An 8,680-nucleotide genomic window follows, 5' to 3' on the forward strand; every position below is an offset into this window, starting at 1 on the left:
GTATATGTATATATATATTTTTTTCTTTTTATATATCCATGTTTTAATATTGTTTTTTACTTTCGCATAAGTGAACTCATTATAATTTTATGTTTTATATTGTAAAAGGCACTTGTGCCATATAATAAATAAACAAATAATCGAGAAACAACTACATATTGTAGGCATTAATGAAAAATAATTATGTACCTATTTAAATCGTTAAGCTATTAAAATTTGGTCAATTTCTCTATAATGAATAGCTTGGGTTTCAAAGACTGAACAATAATGAAAGAGTTTTTATAATAATTTTAGTGATATAGCTTAATGGAATAAATATAAAGTAAGAGGAATTATGTAAAAAAAAAATACAAGTAATTGTTATGTTTCATATTTTTTCATTCAAATATTTATAAATTTATTTGTAATTTGGTATTAGTTTACAAATAAATGTGAAGATTCATATTTTCAGTCATTCTCCAAATGCACTGGTGATGGGGTATGAAATGTCATATCAATTTCCAAAATATACTTAGATAGTTGAAAATATTTTTATCTTAAAAGGTATGAAAATAAAAACAAATGAATAATATTTTCAATATTGAGTTAGTTGCTTATAATATCGATGATTAACAGCCAAAATATCTTAACCAACTATTTCAATCACATCAATTTTTAATGTGTTGCGATAGGAACAAATTTAGAAGAAATTCACTGTTATATCCCTACGATTATTAATAAATGTTCAACCATAATACTAAAACATTACAAATAATTTATTTAATTTCCTGTAAAACAACAAAATGTTGGTTGAAGTAAATAGGCTATTAGCCATTGATATGTACAAGGTAAAAAAAAGGAAAGGTTTTTAAAAGAAATAAAAAAAAATAATAGTTGAAAATATTTTCTTAATTAAAACAAAGCATAATGTACTGAAATACTTTTATGCTACATACCTACACCTATCTTCATAAAATTGATACGGTAAAATATATATTACAGAACTTATAAGAACAGAGAAAAATACAACATCAGGGAATACATTCCAGGAGAAATTTAATATTATGTAGGTAATTTCGTCATGTTCCATGTATAGATAGATATTTTTTAACATTAATTTATAATTTCGATACTGGTAATAAAAAATAAAAAGGCTTTTTAATTGAGGTGGGTTGTGATCCGATTGCTACCGACTACTCACGGACTCCGGGTCAGGACGTCAGGAGGCCCAGGGTTTGAATCCCGCTCTACAATAACTTGTTTCATATTTTTTAACATACAAAATTGAAATATTTGGGTAAATCATAAAAATTAAAAAAACGTTTTTTTAATAAATTTAAAAATAAAATTAATCTGACAGATATTTTGACAGAATGGTATTTATTTAAAACGCCCAGAAGGCTCTATTTAGTTAAGAAGTACATAAAGTATTATAGCAATTGGACATAGAACAGAATCATAATTATTTCACTAATATGTTTGTTAGTGATTATATAAAAAATAAATAATAATTTAAAAAAAAGAAAAGATGAATAGAAATCAAAAAGAGGAGAATTGAGAAGATAGCCATTCAATGGAAAGGATAGCTAAATAAATGTATAAGGAAGTCTGGACTTTTATAAAGCTTATAACCTATCATTGGCTAATTTACTATTCCCCCTATGTCTGAACTTCAATATTATTTTCAATTTTTCTATTACTTGTTTGATATTTAGGAAGTAAAAGAGCTGATGCTAAAAGTTTATAATTATTTTTACTAAATAAAAATTTTTGAGAGTGAACCATAGATATTGTCATTGTATGGAAATTGTCATAGTCATTCTTACTGTAAGATTAAAATATATACAGGATTTATACATTTATTCTTGTTTATGACACGTTTTAAATACAAAAATATAGATGCAAATATAGAGTACATACATAGTATTGATAATGGCGCCGACAGCATCAAACACTAAAAATAAAAGGATGATAGGAGAAGAATGCTACACACCATGGATCAACATGGAGACGTATTGCCAACTGTTATTATAATTAGCAGAACCATTTTTACAGGTGTTAAAGGTGGGCATGAGAGTTGAGTTAGAACTGTTTCTTATTTATTCCTCGTTTAGGGTCCACAGCACTGGGCTGACACTGAATATGCCCAGCTTGTTTACTAAGGCGAGAGAGGAGTGGGGAGCAATTCGCATGAATATTTCTAATAAGCGCGACACACTTAGCGCTGCTGTTGCCGGAATTTCCGGATTTTAATTGTCATGGTGTTTTCTTTTTGTTTTTTTTTTGCTAGGATAATGGACTAAACAATTATGTCAAATTTGCATCAGTTTTTTCATTTTACTACCTAATCTCTGAGTTTTGCCATTAAAAATATCTAAAAATCTAACGATCTCGTGTTTTCGTACATCGTATTTTTTGTGTTTGTGTATTTCTTTTGGATCGTCTGTTTTCAAGTTTAAATATAAATGATTGTTAATTAACATAATATTTTTTTATACTGTGCTTGGAAAAAAAACAACAAAAGACGCCATGACAGCTCGCTCGTTAGTTTTTTTTTTTAAATATATACAAAATAAATTTTAAAAACGTGTTCTATCTGAAGAGCATTTTTTTTTCTTTGACACAGATACAATAAACGCCTCTCCACCATTAATGATCGATGTCATGACAATTTTAATTTGATTTTAAAAGTTTAATGTTAAATGTGGTGTACTAACTTTAAGATTTCAAAAAACAGCTAAAAAAAATTATTACATCTCATGAGATTGTAATAAATTACCAAAATTTACATCTCAGTATCATCAACATGCAACATCATTAATGATGGAGAAGCTTGAACTCTTTCGTAATATAAAATTGTTGTTTGATCAGTAATAATAATAATTAAAAACCAGGGGTAAAAGTAACGACTAAAACAAAAAACAAAAATTCATACTTGTAACTATATATAGACTGGATTATATGCAATTGCATATTTTGGCTATTTTACAGGTTTTAGAATACTTTCCTGAAAAGCTCCTGATGGGGCCTTTTTTCGGACCATTTTTTTTCAGATCTTGATAGTTTTAGCCGACCTAAACAATGAAACGCACGGCTCGTATAAGCCCTCTCAGGGTCTATGCAGCCGCCCGACTTTTATTTAAATAATTAAACACAGTTGATTGTTGTAATCTTAGAGAAAATTGTGAAAACATTTTTCAAAACAACCCTGGCTTTGAACCATTATGTCAAATGAAATTTCAGCTGAGACAATATGCGCTAATATAGCACTTAATTTCAAGCACTACCCGGTAACCTTTGTGAATGTGGAACATTCATTGCCAATTTATAAAAACATTTAGACTGAAGAAAGCACAACCGCAAATAGAAAATTTAGAAAAATACATTATTATTATTAACTTGAATAAAAACAAAGATTGTTTAAGTTTTTCCTAATAAAAAATAATAACCATATTTTTTTACTTGCATATTTTAAGCATTTTTTATGCTTATTTCAGCCATTTTGCATATAATCCGATCTTTACTTTTAACTGATTTTTAACAATTACTCGTGATTAAATGACGAGGCGTAAAAACATTTGTGGTAAGTTTTGAATTTCTGTTTCGAGCGAAATTAGCGAAATTAGCGCCAAAGTTCAGTAAAATAAACTAAAATAAAATTTTGGCATTTGAGTGTATGTATATTTTATACCTAAATATGAAAATTTTGTTGCAGCACCGTTGTTCTAAGTGGAAAATCTGAAATTCTTCTACATAACTTCTGGTCAATAGTTTTCTTTCCCTTACTGTCACAAATATATTCCCTGACATTTAAAGAAATATAAATATTTACAATAATGAATTACATGAATACTAATAGTATACACAAAATAATATATATGAAAGTTATACTTGCCAAATACAATCGAAGTTGTTTACAACGATCATGGAAATAGCGAGATCTGGGATGTAATGAAGAAACAATTGACATTTTAATTTATGGTTTTCTCCATACATTTATACACTTTTATTAAGAGATTCTTCTCGGACATACGGAATAAAAATATTGTCAACAGTTGAGCAAAAACTTTTCTATTGTTTAAAAACATAAGTTTCAAAATAAGTAATAAAATCCAAAAGGGCGACTAACTTAGTACTGATGCCACTGGGCGTCGGGATCAGATTACGTTTATGATACTATGTAAGTGTCTAAGTAACTAATTAGTGTTTTCGCCGACAACATTAAAATGATTGAATTTGCCTGAAAAAATCCAAGCTTTGTGAACTCGGTAATTACCGGCTAGCACCTCATTGCAATTTACAACTTCTTTTGCAGTTTATAAATGATATCCTTGTTGCGGGGTTTTTACAATGTTTTTAAGTTTTTTTAATATTCAATGGTCAATGCATAATAAACATTACGAGAGGTTGATGTCAGAACAGTCAAAAACCAACCCTTGAATGATAAACATGTCTACTAACAAGAGGAAGTGTCTCTCAATTTGTGAAAAACCGGTAATTATTTGTGAAATAGAATGTGGCGCAAAAAAGTGTCAACAATTTGGAAAAATACCAATGTTTATTTATCTGCATTTGAAATTTAGTGGTATGTTTGTAAGCATTTTATTATAATTTTCCTTAAATTTATTTTTAAATCATTTGTATGAATTATTATTATTGCTATTAATTATTTATTTGCCACAGAGTTTATAAAGGCGGGTGGGGAAATAATTTTTGTATGGCTACATAAGCTTTTTAACCTATGTTTAGAGGGGGAATACACTCCCCCTGAAAAAAAAAGACTTAAATGTATACAATATATTATTATTAAGTCTAAGTTAGGGGTCCAGTGCATAAATTAGACATTTCCAAATTTTAAATTTCAAGAAAATGAGAAAAGAAATATTTTAATAGCAATACTTTTTCATTAAATATAAAAATAACCAAAACTACACAATACACAATATAAATCTTCTTTTTTGGTGATCTCGTGCCATCTTCAGGATAAACTATAGTTTAAACTCCTGAAACGGAAGCCAAAACGTCGGAATGAATCCAACTTACACGGGATCACCCAAAAAAATAGAAGATAGATATGTATTGATAACAGTGACCGTGAAAATCTACGCACCTATTTACACACTATACATTCACAAATCAGTCTCATACATGTCAAAAAATATGAATAGATAACTTTTTTTTAAAGTTAGTTTTATATTTGACAAATTTTACGAAGCTTGGATAATGGCACTATGCTGAAAATATGTTACAAAAGAAATATTATTTTGAGAAAAAAAATCAACAGTAACCATGACAAAAGTATAAAAGTTTGTTATACAGCACCATTTTTATAAAGCATGTCCTTACTAAACTGCGAGTCATGTTTTCTACATTCCTGCAGACATTACAAATCACACAAAAGATTTTCTGTCTGTAACATGCAGCTCAAAGTACATATTTTATTCAGTGTGCGTATTTGGAAGGCTGTGTGGTGTGTTTGTGTATTGATAAGTTTGGTTGTGGGAGTTTGTTTAGCAAAGGTGAGTGAATAGGACATGCACCTACTACAATCAAAATTTATGTTTAAGTATAATATAATAGAAGCGTATTTCATGCTATTTTATGAAAAAATCTAACATATTACAATTATTAGGTAACACTTATGCTTAAATATCTCAATAATATGTAACAGAAATATGACAGAATAGTTATTTATACTGCAATAATCACTAAACATTTCCACAGGTGATGCACTTCAAAATTATTATTATAATGATAATTTTGAATTATGAAGAATAAAAAATAAATTATTTGATACAAATAATATCAGCGGCGGAACGCAATTAACAATGACATATTAATACTTAAAAGAATCGTAACATTTTTTACTGTGATAATACAAATAATATCCTCAAATTTGCACGAGTCTTTAATGATTAAAAAAATATTAATTAACTCGTAAGAATGTTTATACATACATAAGAAAAGTGTGGCTGTGTTTATAAATTGTAAAATATCTGACAAAATATAAACAAAAAGAAAAATCTGTTAACGTAGACTAACTTCTGTATGTGTTAGCGATAATTCTGTTATTTTGTGAGTATGGCGCGGCCCTCCTTGGCCAGTAGAACATTCAGGTAAAGGTCATCAGACGTTGATGTATCTACCAAATCCAACAATAATAGTACTTCTTCCTTATGAAGTGGATCTTGTTCTATGTTTTCAACGACTGATACAAAACATTGATTTTCCACCAACGTTTGAAACCGTAAACAGTCTTCGACAGACCAATCTTGATTTTTGGGAGAAACACCTGAATAAAACAAACAAATTTTTAGTCAGTCACCAATAAAAAATTAAGTTAAAAAATGTGCAATGACAGCCTGCATATCTGAGCTCGGAATACTAAATCCACCATTGCTTTTGTTTGCACACTGTTTTATACACACTAACATTGTACATAACTAAAAACATAAATTTTTACAAGGCACACAAATAAAAGTACACAAAAAATTATATAAATCCCGCGTGCCTATACCAAAGGCAAAGTATGATGATATGGTCAAATTATGTTCCAATCATGTTATACATCAAAGGTATAGGGCTGAATTTAAAGATCTCCCATATAAAGGACACTTATGGAATCGAAGATCGTGGATGTTTCTGAATAATAAGATTTTTTTTATTTTATATATATTAACAACACACAGGAGACTCTTAGGTTTCCCCGGGCCTATGGCATCTGTGGGAATGCTGTGTGGAGTATGTTGTTTTTTTTGTTAGCAGGTTTTAAAAACCTATACATATTTTGTTTATTACTGATACATTCCATTAAAAAAAAGTTTTTAAATAATAAATGTAACCATTTATCAATAAAGTTTTTTACACTTTATAGAATATTCCTTAATTTCTTAAAATCTCATCTTTCGATTTTATTTTAGCCTCATCCACACCCAGATGGTGTATAAGCCACCGCATCGGACCGATGTGGTGTTAATATGATCGACAATTACATTAAGGCAAGGTGATCAGACCTGCGCTCCAAATTCTTGAATCTAATAGTGGAATATATTTGATGAGATACAGATGATGCAAGAGAAGGAGCTCAGAGTGAAGGAGCTCAGAGTGAAGGAGATTAACACTATATGGGAATGTAAATGGAGGAGTATAGGAATACAGAAAAGGGCGAATAACACCCAATAGCTAAAGAACTCGGGGTTGTATACCCATACGAGTAGGTAGTAGCACCGCTAATTTGTATGAGTCCTTTGAGGTAATCTTATTACTAAAAGTAATTGATAAAAAAAAAATATTATTAATATTTGGCAGTAAAGCTTATAAATCAACATAAATAATAATTGGTATTTTGATAATATGAATACATGAAATAAAAATAATTTAGTTCCAAAACATCTATTTTTAATATACTAAGTAAATTTTCTAAGTATGTATACTGACTGGATTTTGAGGCAATTATCCTCAAAAATATTGAATGCACCATTTGGCTTAAACCAATTATCTTCAAATTGTATACAGCACTGTTAGGATTGAAATCTTTTTGCTTCACACACCGTACCACTAACCATTTACTTCTTAAGCACAATGATACTTAAAAAGTTTTCGTCACATTGAGAATAAATTGTTAGTGGAGTATCAGCAATTAATCCATTTAATATTTAAGTTCAATTTGCTGAATCACCAATAGCTTAGAAACCTAAGTATTTACAGGTAATCCACATATTTTTTTTAAAAATTAAAAAAGTTTTATGATATTCTTAAAGATTTTAGAATCGATTTAAAACAAAAAAGTTATGCTCACTTTTCCTAAAAAAAAAACTTTCATTGGCTCTCCTGTAAAATTCAATTTATGGCGCACCAGTCATTTATCCTTTTTACCGTCAATATGGATTATGCATACTGTATTCTCCCTCTAACGCATGATTTACCGCTACGAAGCATATTCTATCTCGCTCAAGCCACGGTTTCAGCAGATTTGGCATTCTTTATATGAATTTAGGGTTAAAGTTCGTGCAAAACAAAACATGCATGGTGACAATTGGGGCATGCGTGAGATGACAAGATAAGAAGGTCATCCGCTAGAGACAATTTCCCTCCATCTTATGGCGCTAGTATTGAAAGAATTATACATATAACGTTGCAATAAACCCCCTGTTCATTTAAATCGCACATTTTTACTATCAATATTATTTACTTATATTTTTACTTGGCAATGCACTGCACATACTAAGAAACCCCCTTAGCACACATGATTACATAATAATTTTTTTAATAATTTTGCAGATTAAAATTTCAAATAAAACTATGTACATGCAAATTTGTAATTCTTACCAAACAGTTTAGCCTTTATGGCCATTCCTGGAAGCTTCTTAAAATTGGTCGATAACTCCCTCAAATCTTCCACATTAACCATACAGTGATCTCCAAAATCAATAAAATATATGGATGCCATATTCAAGGAAACGACCCTCTGTAAACGTACCCTGTTAATTAATTGAAAACACATTTGTAAATATTAAGAAAAACTGAAAGTCCAAAGGGCTAAAATACTTTAACACATAGAAAAAGCATAATGTATATATTTAACCCACAGATTCCTATGGGGCCGATCATAGACCTTAAAATGTTCATACATTCTTCATGTTAAATAACTTTTTTTGTAAATATTTTATAATCTTGCTATCTCTAAATCTAACTCACTTTA

General features: G+C 29.2%; 1 long non-coding RNA gene across 1 annotated transcript; it reads right to left on the reverse strand.

Annotated features, from left to right (window-relative positions):
- Positions 1–5,869: 5,869 nt before the first annotated feature.
- LOC148282458 (uncharacterized) lies at positions 5,870–8,460 on the reverse strand. The gene is made up of 2 exons (XR_015822095.1): positions 8,308–8,460; positions 5,870–6,271 (listed from the first exon to the last, which is right to left on the reverse strand). It is a non-coding gene; the product is annotated as an uncharacterized LOC148282458 (long non-coding RNA).
- Between the last annotated feature and the right edge of the window lie 220 nt (positions 8,461–8,680).

This window comes from Micrasema longulum, unplaced genomic scaffold (assembly GCF_059751315.1).
Source record: "Micrasema longulum isolate JH-2025_06_02 unplaced genomic scaffold, ASM5975131v1 h1tg000327l, whole genome shotgun sequence".
Classification (NCBI taxonomy): domain Eukaryota; kingdom Metazoa; phylum Arthropoda; class Insecta; order Trichoptera; family Brachycentridae; genus Micrasema; species Micrasema longulum.